This window comes from Rattus norvegicus, chromosome 6 (assembly GCF_036323735.1).
Source record: "Rattus norvegicus strain BN/NHsdMcwi chromosome 6, GRCr8, whole genome shotgun sequence".
In the NCBI taxonomy this organism is placed as follows: domain Eukaryota; kingdom Metazoa; phylum Chordata; class Mammalia; order Rodentia; family Muridae; genus Rattus; species Rattus norvegicus.
The window spans coordinates 28,146,379-28,159,560 of NC_086024.1; the positions used below are offsets into that span (position 1 = coordinate 28,146,379).

Genomic DNA, 13,182 nt, shown 5'->3' on the forward strand with positions numbered 1-13,182 from the left:
GTCTACTAAACTCTTTACTTTTCTTGAAGAGTTCCATTAACTTGGTTTGTTTGTTTGCCTGTTTGAGTGTGGCCGTGGCTGGCATCAAGCTAATGGCCATAGCCTCTAATCCTCTGTCTCTGTCTCTGGAATGCTGAGACTATGGTTTATGCTATCATGCCTACTTTACATGGTGCTGGGTATTGAATCCAGGGGTTGCTAGGGAAGCACTCAAATAACTGAGCTATTTCCCAAGCCCAAGTTTTATTAATGTGATTTTCATTAATGTGCTTTTTTTTTTTTTTTACAAACTCCGATCTTACTTAAGGGTTTTTTGTTTTAAATCTGTTCAAAAATGTTAAAGATGTCTGTTCTTACAGAGTGTTCATTTCATTGCGTTTCATTGTTGAGAGATCTGGTGTCTTCCTGCTGTTTTGTTTGTTTGTTTTCAGACTCTCCACCTCTAGTTTTTGAACTCTTTTTTAAAACCTGGAGATCTCCCCAGATGTCATATGATTCTTGGTCATCTGTGTGTATTTTAAGGTTGAGTGCTCAAACACTTTGAAGACTTTCTTCTACGTGTCTGAAGGATGTTTTGAATTTCGTCCAGATGAGAACACACTCGGCCTCTAACGGGTTGATGGTCTCCTATTTCTGCCGAGTACACTGTATCTTCTACCTGTCTAGTTAGCTCTCCACACACCATCAACTTTCAGGCTATTTCTGAAGTGCCTTCTCCCATATTCCTTTATGAAATCCTGTTCACATCCCCAGACTCAGATACATAGTACTCTTCTATCTTTCTCTTAGGGAAATGGACTCATTTCCCATGTGATCCAACCATGACCAAGCTTAGGAGCCTGTGTCTTAGTCTCGTGTTTCCATAATCTCGTGTTTGGGTAAGCACCAAAGTATGACCACCACAGATTATAATGGGTACCAGACGTCACAGAAACTTTCATAGCGAAGTGGGATTCTTTATAGAGCAGGTTAAATACAAACATTAAATATTAATATTTTTACTTAAAGTTACTGGCACACAGGAAGTACAACCTATGTCCCCATTCCCAGAGATTAAGGAAGAAGAACATATAGGGGGTAGTTATCACAATTTACCATCATTTGGACTGGAGAGATGGCTCAGTGGTTAAGAGCAATGGCTCCTTTTTCAGAGGACCCAAGTTTGATTCCCTGAACCCACGTGGCAACCTACGAACTATCTGTAACTCCAGTACTAGAGGACCAGACATTCTTTTCCGGTCTCTGTAGTCATCAAGGATAGGCAGGCAAACATCAAAACAGATAAATAAATAAAAGATATTTTTAAAAAGTTTGCCCATCAATTTAATTTCGATTTATGAGATGGAAGGTTCTTGTCTGTGTTGGAACACTGCCATGGGGATGAGGAAGCTACGATTAGGACGTTGAGTTCTGATGTGATGCTGCGACTCCAGCGGTACTGTCTGATATTTAGCCCTCAGGGCCCAAGAGATGAGCTCAAATCGGAAGGAGCCCACAGGTTGGAACCATAGCCAATTTCAAGTGTAAAGAACCAGAGTGTCTTGCATTGCTCCTGATAATCAAATCAAAGGAGCAGTTGCGAGCAAGCTGTGGTCCGGCTCCATCACTCCGTGTCCTCTCCACTGATAAGGAAAACACCGGACAATTCTCTCCTGTTCCATCAGATTTAGAAGCAAACAAAAACAAAACCTGGAAATCCAATCAGACAGATTCTGAACGGGAGACAGAGAACGGGACGTAAACAAAAGCATTTCTACCCGTGAAGAAAAAGATGCGAGACTCAGATAGCAGTCAGAGGGAGTGTCCTCCGCATGAGACAGACAGCTCAGGAACGAGATAACAAAGGAGGAATAGTCATTGCCTGGGCTCAGTCACGGAGATAAAAGCTCCAGCGGGTATGCTGTGAAATTGCAAGCAAAAAAAAAGCTCAGGTTATCAAAGGTTTCTGTCTAAGAGCAGGCAGGCAGGAACTCAGCCAAGCAGCAACCTCGTGACTCACATATTGGGTCCCCACTTGAAAGGGGCCTCTCAGATAGGGTCTGAGGGGCAAGAGGGAATCTAGTAACAGCAGAGCATGGGTTGGCTAAAGGGCAGGGGAAAAGGGGGGGAGTAATAAAACCAAGCCTTTCAAAGTAGACAGAGAATGCTGACAATTGCTTGGGACGAGACTTTGGAGAGCGACCTGTTACTACTTTCTCTGTTGGCAGCCAGGGTAACATACTCAGGTTTTCTTTTGGCGTTGCGATGGCAGGGGCAAAGCAGTAATAAAGGACAAAGCGATCAAGTAAAAAGGGGCTTATTTTATTTAGTTACTGAGATTGGCAAGGACAAGTGTGGGACCACGCAAGTGCACACACAGCAGAACCGCGTGTGGCTGGAGGGAAGGAGAGAGCATGAGAATCAAACAGGAATGAAGACAAACAGATGCTCGGAAGGGGTCATTTGTGGGAGCAACAAGTCAAACGGAAGCAAAAGAACGCTACGGGTCCTTTAACATGAAAGTCGCCTATATCCCTGAGAGGATACGGGCATATGGCGACCCCGAGTCCCAAGGGTGATTGATAGAACCAAGTAAAAGCTTTAGAAAAAGTCTCAGGGAACCTTTGCTTTGGATGACGGCAACTTGGCAATTCACACGTGAGGAGGCATAAGGATTATTTGTCGAACCTCAACAGGGTTAGATTTAAAAAAAAAAAAATAGAGTTGGCTTTTTTAATCCTTGAAAATCAAAGGTGAGAGGTGGCACAGACTTGAAACCCATACATGTGACCGGTGCTTTCGACTTTGAACCATCACCTCTTCAGATCTTTACAAGAGCCCAGATGCACTCTGGGTCATAGCTTCTTAACATAGTCCTTGAATCTGATGACCAGTGGATATATACTGGGTGACCAGAAAGTTTAACACCTTCTATTTGCACACTGAAAGAGAAGGAAAGACTTAACGTTGGGCAAAGGAGACATTTGCAAACAGAGCCTTTTAGCCCCTTCCCCCAAACCATCTCCCTTCCCCTGAAAATAAACAAGAATCTTTTTTCTTTTCATCATCACCATCATCACCATGACGATGGATATTAAACAATTTCTGATCACCTAGGCAATAACCTTGTGGTAATACATATATAATCGTTCTTTTAAAAAAAGATTTATTTTTATTTATATGAGTACACTGTAGCTGTCTTCAGACACACCAGAAGAGGGCATTGTATCCCATTACAGATAGTTGTGAGCCACCATGGGGTTGCTGGGAATTGAACTCAGAACCTCTGAAGAGAGCAGTCAGTGCTCTTAACCACTGAGCCATCTCTCCAGCCCTGTTTGCTCATTTTTTTAAATTTTATTTTTCTTGGATAGTTTATGTATTTACATTTCAAATGTTATCCCCTTCCTCCCCTCTCCCCTCCCTCTGCTTCTATGAGGGTGCTCCCACTCTCACCCACCCACTTCAACCTCAATGCCCTGGCATTACCCTACATTGAGGAAATGAGCCTTCACAGGACCAAGGACTTCTCCTCCCATTGATGCTGGACAAGGCCATCCTCTGCTACATATGCTGCTGGAGCCATGAGTCCCTCCATATGTACTCTTTGTTTGGTGGTTTAGTCCCTGGGAGCTCTGGTGGGGTCTGGTTGGCTTATATTGTTGTTCTTCCTAAGGGGTTGCAAACCCCTTATAATCATTCTTTTAATGTTACAGAGAACACTCTGTTTTTATGCCCATTGTACAGGTGAGAAAACTGGACTGTAGCAAACCCAAGGAATTTGGGAGTATTAGAGCTGATGATCAAATCCAGAGCCTGACCTTAACCACTCAAGGCTACCTCCACATTCAAAAATATTCTATTTGGGGTTGGGGATTTAGCTCAGTGGTAGAGCGCTTACCTAGCAAGCACAAGGCCCTGAGTTCGGTCCCCAGCTCCGAAGAAAAAAAAAAAAAAAAAAAAAAAAAAAAAAGAAAAAAAAAGAAAAAAAATATTCTATTTATCCTCATCGCCTTCTTTCTCCTAGCTTAAAAATGTGATTTTCCTCTAAAAGTCTAAACTAGGCACATAGGAGACATTACTAAACCATCATTCCACTCAGTTGAAATATTTTATCGGCATACACAATGTGTGCTATTATGAATTATCTGGTCAGGATGCTAATTGGATGGCTTTATTTTGTGTCTTTCAGAGACTGGTCAGCCTTTTCTTGGATGAAGTAACAGTTTTCAGGCTCCAAGGCCTGGGCCACTGTGACCTGGTGTGAGAGGAAGTACACGAAACGCTACTCAGTGTCTCCTCTGCAATGGAAAGGGACTTGGTCCCACTCACATGCACAAGTGACTGGCGGCTTGACTTGGTATCTTGGCACTCCTGGTGACTGTCTGGGAAAAGCTAAAGCCGGTATGAACATCTGCCCAGACCAGGCAGAGAGGAAACACACACTTGCTTAGCTAATCATTTGATGTATCCTCTGCCTTAGATGATTCAGTTTTAGTGCAGTGGTCTGAATGCAGGGGCCTGGGATCATGACTCATTCTTTCCGTATTTCCTTGTTAGTACTAGTAGGTCCAGACACCTCCCAAATCATGTTGCATCTACCTACATAGACCCTTAGAGAAGACAAGCTCACATGTGTCTGAACCAACTGGGGGACTGGTGACCCTCTCTAGCGCTGGCACCCTAGGGTCGCATGGCACTATGTGGTACTTTGCACTCTCTCTAGTGGCGGCACCCTTGGGGCCACTGCGAGGCCTCTTTCTCAGCGACTCTACGCTGCTCCCAAGTATTCTCTAACCCGGGCGGTCTGTGGACCGTTCCAGCGTGGCACCTTGCCACGCTGGTCTCTAGTGTTAGTTCTGGCACCCGTGGGACCACAGTTTATCTCTGGTTAGTATCTATCCCAGCAGCTCTCTGCTAGCCACAAACTCACTGGTTCCAGCTACCCTGTAAAATCAGGGCTCTAGAAGCCCAGCATGGGCTGGCCTATCATGGCTCCCTGCCACGGACTCTGCTCATACTCCCAACAGCCCAGTGAAATCATGATTCAATAAACTGTAATTTATCAATCAGATTTATATGTTAGATTCTCAATCCACAATACATCCACACAATAAATTCACAACCAATTGATAAGGATAAAAACCGCCCACCTAGATAAGAAATTTGTCCTCAGAAATCCATCCCTTAAGAAATATACATAACTACCTTAGCAATTCAGGACCACCCGGATCTGGGTCATCTTTCTCAGTCTCCATCTTGATTCTCCTTTTTTCTTCCCCTTCTTTCCCACCTTACAAAAGCTTTACCCTGCCTTATGTTTTTTTACTGTCCTCTCATGGCCTTGACCTAGCTGTACCAGCCCTCACCTACATATAGACATCAGCCTACAGGCTGAAACAGAAGGAGGGATAAGGAAGGGACCAAGGCAAGATACAGCCCTACAACATGTCCTTAGTAACTTCCCACTATTCATCACTGTTCAGTGATGTTAATAATAATGCTAATATATCAAGAGATTGATCTATTCATTATGCTAGAAAGCCCATAATCTAATTGGTTCTGGAAATGCCAATGCCATACCCTGAGCATAACTAGTCTCTTGTGATTAATCTTCCTTCCTTCCTCCCTCTCTCTTTTCTTTCTTTCTTTCTTTTCTCTTCTTTCTTTCCTTTCTTTTCTTTCTTTGTTTTCTTTCTTCGTTTGTTTCCTTTCTTGTCTTGTTTTTCAAGACAAGGTTTCTCTGTATAGCCCTGACTGTCCTAGAACTCACTTTATAGACCAGGCTGGCCTCGAACTCAGAGATCCATCTGCCTCTGCCTTCTAAGTGCTGGGACTAAAAGGCATGTGCCAACACTGCCCAGTGTATCTTGTGATCTTAATCCAATCAAATTGGAAGTTAAGATTAACTATCATTGATGGCTTGCTCTTTGTCAAAGGAGTGTATGTCAGCTCTGGAGGCCCTGTAGCCTACACTTTGGAGAGTGAAGCCCATAGTAGGTGCCTTTCACTATCCTTTACTTGGTGTTAGCACACAGGAAGCGATATAAATTACAGTCAGAAACTCATTGCAATTCAGGAGATTATGGCCCAGGTTTGTGTGTGTGTGTGTGTGTGTGTGTGTGTGTGTGTGTGTGTGTGTGCACGCGCGTGTGTGTGCATGTGTTGGTGACAGGTGACATAGGAATAGAGATAAACCTGAAGCAGTGTGACAGGACAGTTTAAAACAAGGTATGTTCAAGGGCTAAATAGCTCTATAGTCATCAAGAGAGAGGGGAGCTCAGTCTAGACCAATGAATGGTTTTTGAAGGATAAAAGAAATGTAAGAGAGTAGAGGGCTTGGGAGGCAGGGAGGGGACAGGGAGAGGGCAGAAGCTTTGCTGAGGAAGGCCATGATCAGCTCTGGACAGTGAGAGAGCAGAGGGAGTCTACTTTCCTGACACGGATTGTGCTGTGGGACCCAGGAGCCCTTTTTCTAAGTAATCTCCAAGGCCCACAGGGCCTGTCAGAACTCTCTGTTCCTTACACAGATGTCTTCCAAGCTTCTACTGACACAGTTGCTTTGTCCCTTAGTCTATAGTATGTCTTTCTAAATGGTAACACCCTTTAAGCTTGAGATTCTGATTTACTTGTCTCTACCGGATCCAGAACAAATGCTTAAGAATGTGTTGAGCAAAACTAATAGATGGAGACATCAGTGAAGGTGAGACTGGATGAATGAATGAAGATGATGGATGAATGAATGAAGGTGATAGATGAATGAAGGTGAGACCGAGTAGATAAGTGAATGAACAAGCTGCTTCTGTATAGAAATATGCTGTGATTGACAGGCATGTCAATACATTCAGATGACTAGATATGGCACCTTGGGATTATACAGACTTATTTTTAAATCATCTGTATCTCCCATAAAGAGTTATTGAAATCCAATAATGTTGCTGACACTGTTATAGAGGCTTGGGATAAAACAGGGAAGTCCTCAGAGGTGAAGCAGCTGCTTTGGGTGGGAGAGCCAGCCAGGCCTGCTACATAACTTGAAGGAGCTAGTGTACCATGGGAAAATGTGGCTCTATTTAAACAGCAGGAAAAAGAGTGCTATTAAAGTCACTAAAGTATAAAGGCAGATATTCATAGCATACTTAGTGTGCTTTAAACCTTGGGTTCAATTCTCAGTGTGTGCTCATACACACACACACACACACACACACACACACATACACACACACACACACTCACACACAGACACTCAAACACTCAAACAACACACTCATACAAACTCACACATACACACACTCACACACATACACACATTCACACACACTCACACACACATACACACACACTCACACACACACATTCACATACACATACACACACACTCACACATTCACACACACACACACTCATACACATACACACACTCACACACACATAAACATATACACACATACACATACACACACATACACACACATACACACATATACACACACACACACGATCTTACTTTTATCTGCAGCCTCACTTTTAGTTTGTCACAGCATCTTTTAACTTGCTGTAAAATGTCCTAAGAAAATGCCCATTTTTTTACCATTATCATGATGATTTTAATCATCCTTGTAACACATGATGCCACTTTCAAATGTAAAATAAGAGCCACTTAATGAAATTACACAGTTCGTATTTCATAGTTCATACATGCATATGGGCTTAATTTTTGCCAGAGCAGTGGAAAATGCATAATGCTAGCTCAGTTGTTTGTAGTTTGGTCACTGACATACAGTGCTCACCCCACACCCTGTACTTTTGCTTTGCTGCTGAGCTAAAGAACATCTGGAACAAAAAGAGCTATGGGATTCTTCTCCCATGTGTGTGTGTGAGCGTGTGTGTGTGTGTGTGTGTGTGTGTGTGTGTGTGTGTGTGTGTGACAGAGAGAGAGAGAGAGAGAGAGGTGGGGGGAGAGGGAGACGGAGACAGAGACAGAGACAGAGAGACAGACAGAAAGATAAAGACAGAGAGAGAAAAAGACAGACAGACAGACAAAGAGTACCATTCACCCCCGAAGTCCTGACAGTCCCAAGAGGCTCCTCAAGAATTTGCTTCCAATGCAGAAAGAATACAGAACATGAGAGAATCATGCATAACCAAGGAACTCATCCTTTCCTCCCTGATTCATGTTACTTTTCTACATTATGCTAAGACTGGATGTGAGTGGGCCTTCTGGAAGCACTGTCTGTTTGAAAGTAACCAAAAAGACCTTTGTCCCTCTCCTCTTTCAATTGGTCTTTCTAGTACAGGTCTTCCTAATGGAGACCCTAAAAAGCATGTGGGAAACTTGCACATGTAAATCAGGAAGGCTCGGACTGGACTATAGCCTCATCCCCACAGTTCAGCACGATTACAAACGTGTGTGTGTGTGTGTGTGTGTGTGTGTGTGTGTTTATGTGTGTGCATGTGTGTGGGGAGTGTGTGTGAGCAGCTGGGAGTATGGCAGGATGGCGAGACCGTGTCATATCTGAGTGAGGTTTACATAGTATAGAATTTGTATGTACATGTGCTATGTATATATTGTTTGAGGCACATGTTCCTGTGATTGTGTGTAGCCTATGGTATGTTTATATAGGTGTGCAATGAGAAATAAAATTTGTTTCAGTTTTCCTGCACACTTTGCCTCCAAGCTCTATAGTCTATGTTTTAAATCCATTTCCCCCTAAAACACATACGCACACACACACACACACACACATACACACACACACACCCCTCTTCTCTTGTTCATATAAGTAGAATAAATAACACACAGGTTTTTGACATTCACAAACAAACCCTCGTGGTTTTTATCTGAGCCGAGTACTCCCTGGGGCTTTGTGCTTCTTTTTCCCCCCTTCCTTTCCTTCCTGTAAATCCGTTTTAGGCGTTGGAGTCAGGAGATGACATCTTGTTACATCATGTTAGACAGCACCATTATTTTCCCCAGCAAACCATTTCCAATCTGGCTCAGCAGACAGAACTGAACAAAGACAGACAACCCAGCATAAATAAAAGAAAAGCTTATAGCCCTTTGGGAGAGACCCAGAGGAGCCCTAGTCCCCAGTCTGGGACTGACTTGCTCTGTTCCACTTTAACTCCTTAGAACAGGGGCCGAGAAACCTCCGTAAGCTCAGACTTTTCCAGTGACATTGTGCAGGTCCTCTCTCTGCTGGAGTTGAGGCTGGAGGGAGATGTGCTCTGCAGGGGAAGGAAGAATGGCAGACACTGATCTCGCTCAGAGGCCCTCTCCATCCTGTGCTCAGACCAGGCCTGTCTTTGGCTTTCCAGATGCAACTGCTATTTATAGCCCTGTCCTTTTGCTATGTTGCCTGTGCCCCCTGTGGTCAACTCAATGCCTATATTTAAAAAGAGCTTCTCTATGCTCAAGTCCAACCAATCTCAGAGACTTTCCTTGAGAAATCTTCGTTCTGAATCTCAGGCACGAGATCCTTCTAGGTGCCCCTTTTATCTTCTGGTATCTGACAGGGAGCCTGGAGTCCTACAGCCCTGGCATGGCTCTATACGGTAGCCTGTGCTGTGAGGTTTTTATTTGATCGTTTGTTTTGTTTTGTTTTTGTTTGTTTTGTTTTGTTTGTATCATGGAGTTTTACTGTGCTCTTCAGGTCTTATTCTCGGTGGGCTGGGGATGTAGCTTGCTTGGGAGAGGGCTTGTCCAGTATTCACAAGGCCCTAGCACCACATAAACAAGGTATGGTGGCATATGACTGTAATCTCAACATTTGGATGGAGGCAAGAGGATCAGAAAAAGACAGCTTGGGACACACAAGACCTTGTTTCAGAGAAGAAATCTTATTCTCGGTGATCTACCTATGGGCCCTTTCCAAACCGAGGTCACCATGTCTCTATTTAGCCAGAAAACATTCACTGTCTGTCTAGCTATATTGTCTAGACGAGTAAGACACAAAACCTTGGGGTCTGTTCTGTACAGTGAGGGAGCTGTGAGGTTGTGGGCCTTAGAGGTAGTGATCCGGGTTTGAACCACAATTCCGTGAACATGGACAGGCCAATGAGCTTCCTCTGCCGGTAGAGTGTGATTGTCTCCTGGGGAGGCTATGAGGACAAACATGAAGTCACAAATACACCAAAGGAGTCTGGAAACTTCCTTATTCTCACACGCTACTTAATTCCCACACCTCTCATGAGAACGTCGCAGGAAGTGACAGTGGCAAGGAGTTGAGCTGCTCTAGAACAGGGCTTCTCAGCCTTCCCAATGCTGCGACCATTTAACACAGCTCCCCATGTTGTGTTGACCCCCACCGTAAAGCTTTCTTCAATGCTGCTTTATAACCATAATTTTACTACCGACATACATCGTAACGTAAACACCCGGCATGCAGGGTGTCTGATATGTGATCCCTGCCAAAGGGTTGTTTGATCCCCTAAGAGGTTGAAACCCACAGGTTGAAAGTCGCTGTCTTAGATGAAAGTGAATACCTCAAGGACTGTAGTAGCTCAACATCCAGTCAATAATTGATTTTTTTAATTAAAAATACTTGAGATTCAAACTTGGCAGGCACTTACATGTTACTTTTAATTCAAGCCGATAAAGGTTAATTGAGCACATTATAATTTAGTGGATACAGTCAGTACCCAAGATAGAGAGAAGAATAAACAAAGTGGGAGATTCTTATCAAACAAAGGAAAATGTATCAATATAGCTACAAATAGAGAACCCAGAATTCGACCTCACGATATAAATTTGAAATGGGATACAAAAAAGAGTAAGGGGAGATTATCTATCTAATTATGATGCAGATATCCTTGGGTATTTATTTAGGAAATTGTTTTATTTAGATCAATACTTTATATTACATAATAAAGAACATGGCAAATTGTCTAAAATGACATATACATATATATATTCCAATTATAGGGCAAAACTGCACACATCAAAAAAAAAAAAAAAAGAAGTCAGTGTAGAGACTTTGCCCAATCAGTGGAGAAATAGCCTTAAATTCTGAAACAGTAGAAGAACCATCGAAAATGATCAGGACTGTGCTCATTCTCTGTCACTGCCACAACGTACCTGAGAAAAATCAACCTAATGGGAGAGGTTATGGCATCACAGGCTTCTGCCCATAGTCCTTGTCTATTAACTAAGGGTCCCTGATGAAGCAGAACACCAAGGTGGTGGGAACGCCTGGAAGAGGCTAATGGGGGACAGAGGCCAGAGAGTAACAGGAAATAGCCAGGGAATTAAATTCCCCTGGATGGACTGGAGAGATGGCTCAGTGGTTAAGAGCACCGACTGCTCTTCCAGAGGTCCTGAGTTCAATTCCCAGCAACGACATGGTGGCTCACAACCATCCCTAATGAGATCTGATGCCCTTTTCTGTTGTGTCTGAAGACAGCTACAGTGTACTTATATATAATAAATAAATCTTAAAAAAAAAAAAGAACATACTAAATTCCCCTGGACACGCTTCAAGTAAACCATTTTCTCCAATCGTTTTCTAGCTTTCACAGTTCCAGTGTCTCCAAGCAATCTCTTTGGATTCGGAACCTGTCACAGAGAGGATGAAGCCACTCAGAGCAGCAGAACCTTCAAGATCCGATCTCCTCTCCAAAGACCACCAGAGGACAAGACAAGACCACAGGAAAAGGTCCATGGGGGAACTTCCTTATTAAAAGCTACAGCAGGCAAAATTAATGGCGCACCTGTGTGTGTGTGTGTGTGTGTGTGTGTGTGTGTGTGTGTGTGTGTGTGTGTGCTTGTTTCACGTGCATGTGTGCACACGCGTGTGTGTGCTTGTGCATGCACAGTTGTATACATGCTGTGGCACATTCAAGGAATTTAAAGGGCAACTTTAGAGAGTTGGTTCTCATCCCCCACTTGGTTTGAGGCAAAGTGTTTTTCTTTACTGTTTGCTGCATGTACCCCAGGCTAACTGGCCTGTGAGATTCCAAATCCTCCCATTTCACCTTAGGAGAGCTAAGATTACAGTTACCCGCTGCTATATTTGGCTTTTTTTTCATGCAGGTGGGTTCCAGGAATCGGGTGTGAAGTGATGTCTCAGTGGGGTTTTACCATCTCCACCCCCCCTCCCACCACCAGCGATTACTGATGAGCGGAGCACTGGTGTTAGCGGTCACATGTCTTCCTTTGAGATATGCTATTCACATCTTTTGAGTGGCTTTTCTTCTCTGTACATTGCTGGGACTGGGCCTGCCAGGCAAGTGGCTCTACCACTAGGCTGCATCCCAGGCCCTTTGCTCCTTTTAATTGGGCTGTTTGTTTTCTCAAGATGGAGTTGTTTGAATTCCTTATGTTATTTATAGATAGGAAGAAAAGCCAAAGAGTAGGAAAGCCCTCTCTGCGTTGTGCTGAATTTAAATTCCAAGCATATTCCTATTTTAAGTTTTGCTACTTCTGTGTTTACTTGATTTGATTTAATTTTGATTTTGTAGCGCTGGGGTTTGAACCCAGAGCCTCACACATGCCAAGCAAGTGCTCTATTACTGAGCTATCATCACCGAAGCTGTTTCCACTTTGACCTGTTGCTTGTGGATGAATTCCCTCATCACCCTGCCCCATCTTAGCCCTCCAGTTCAAATTCCAATTATTTGTCTGCTCCTTGGCTTTCTGATGCCACTTTCTGTTTCAAACATTCCTTTCCCCTTTCCTATCGTGGCAATCCTGAGACTCCAGATTCCCTCTTTTGCATTCTTAAACAGCACCCCACAGCGCCTACTCCACAAAGCGGGCACCTTTCCCTTGCTATGTGCCCAGCTGCTGCATTATAGTGACAGGGAGCTCAAAGGAGCTGTTGACACCCATGGGCTTACATTTGCAATGGGCTTGGAAGCTGAGAGAAAATACCAGAAGGAAGTAAGTGCTTTCTCTTGTCCTTCTTCCTTTCTACTTCTTAGATTCCTTGGGGCCAACTTTTGGGTCACTGTTTGACTCTAAGTTAAATCACCACATGCCCACAATCAGACCAGCAGTCCTGCAACACCACACACAGTTCCAGGCACACAGCTTACAGAGATGAAGAAGATGCAACCTTGGGTCTCAAAGAGTTAATCACCCCATGGGGAAATACACACTAAACTCCGCCTTAGTTACTTTTCTGTTGGTGGGATAAAACAATCCAACAAAAGCCAGAAGGAAGGAAGGAAGGAAGGAAGGAAGGAAGGAAGGAAGGAAGGAGG

At 43.6% G+C, this 13,182-nt stretch overlaps 1 long non-coding RNA gene across 8 annotated transcripts in view; it reads left to right on the forward strand.

The window, feature by feature from the left end:
* The window catches only part of LOC100912066 (uncharacterized), a 52,733-nt gene that overhangs the window by 21,228 nt on the left and 18,323 nt on the right, over nucleotides 1-13,182 (forward strand). For 4 of the 8 annotated variants that reach the window (XR_005505723.2, XR_010052500.1, XR_010052501.1 and 1 more), the window contains exons 2-4: nucleotides 4,172-4,383; nucleotides 11,488-11,633; nucleotides 12,011-12,859. This is a non-coding gene — a long non-coding RNA (uncharacterized LOC100912066). The remainder of the gene's footprint in view (nucleotides 1-4,171; nucleotides 4,384-11,487; nucleotides 11,634-12,010; nucleotides 12,860-13,182) is intronic. The other 4 variants (XR_005505724.2, XR_010052502.1, XR_010052499.1 and 1 more) reach the window with 2 other exon arrangements.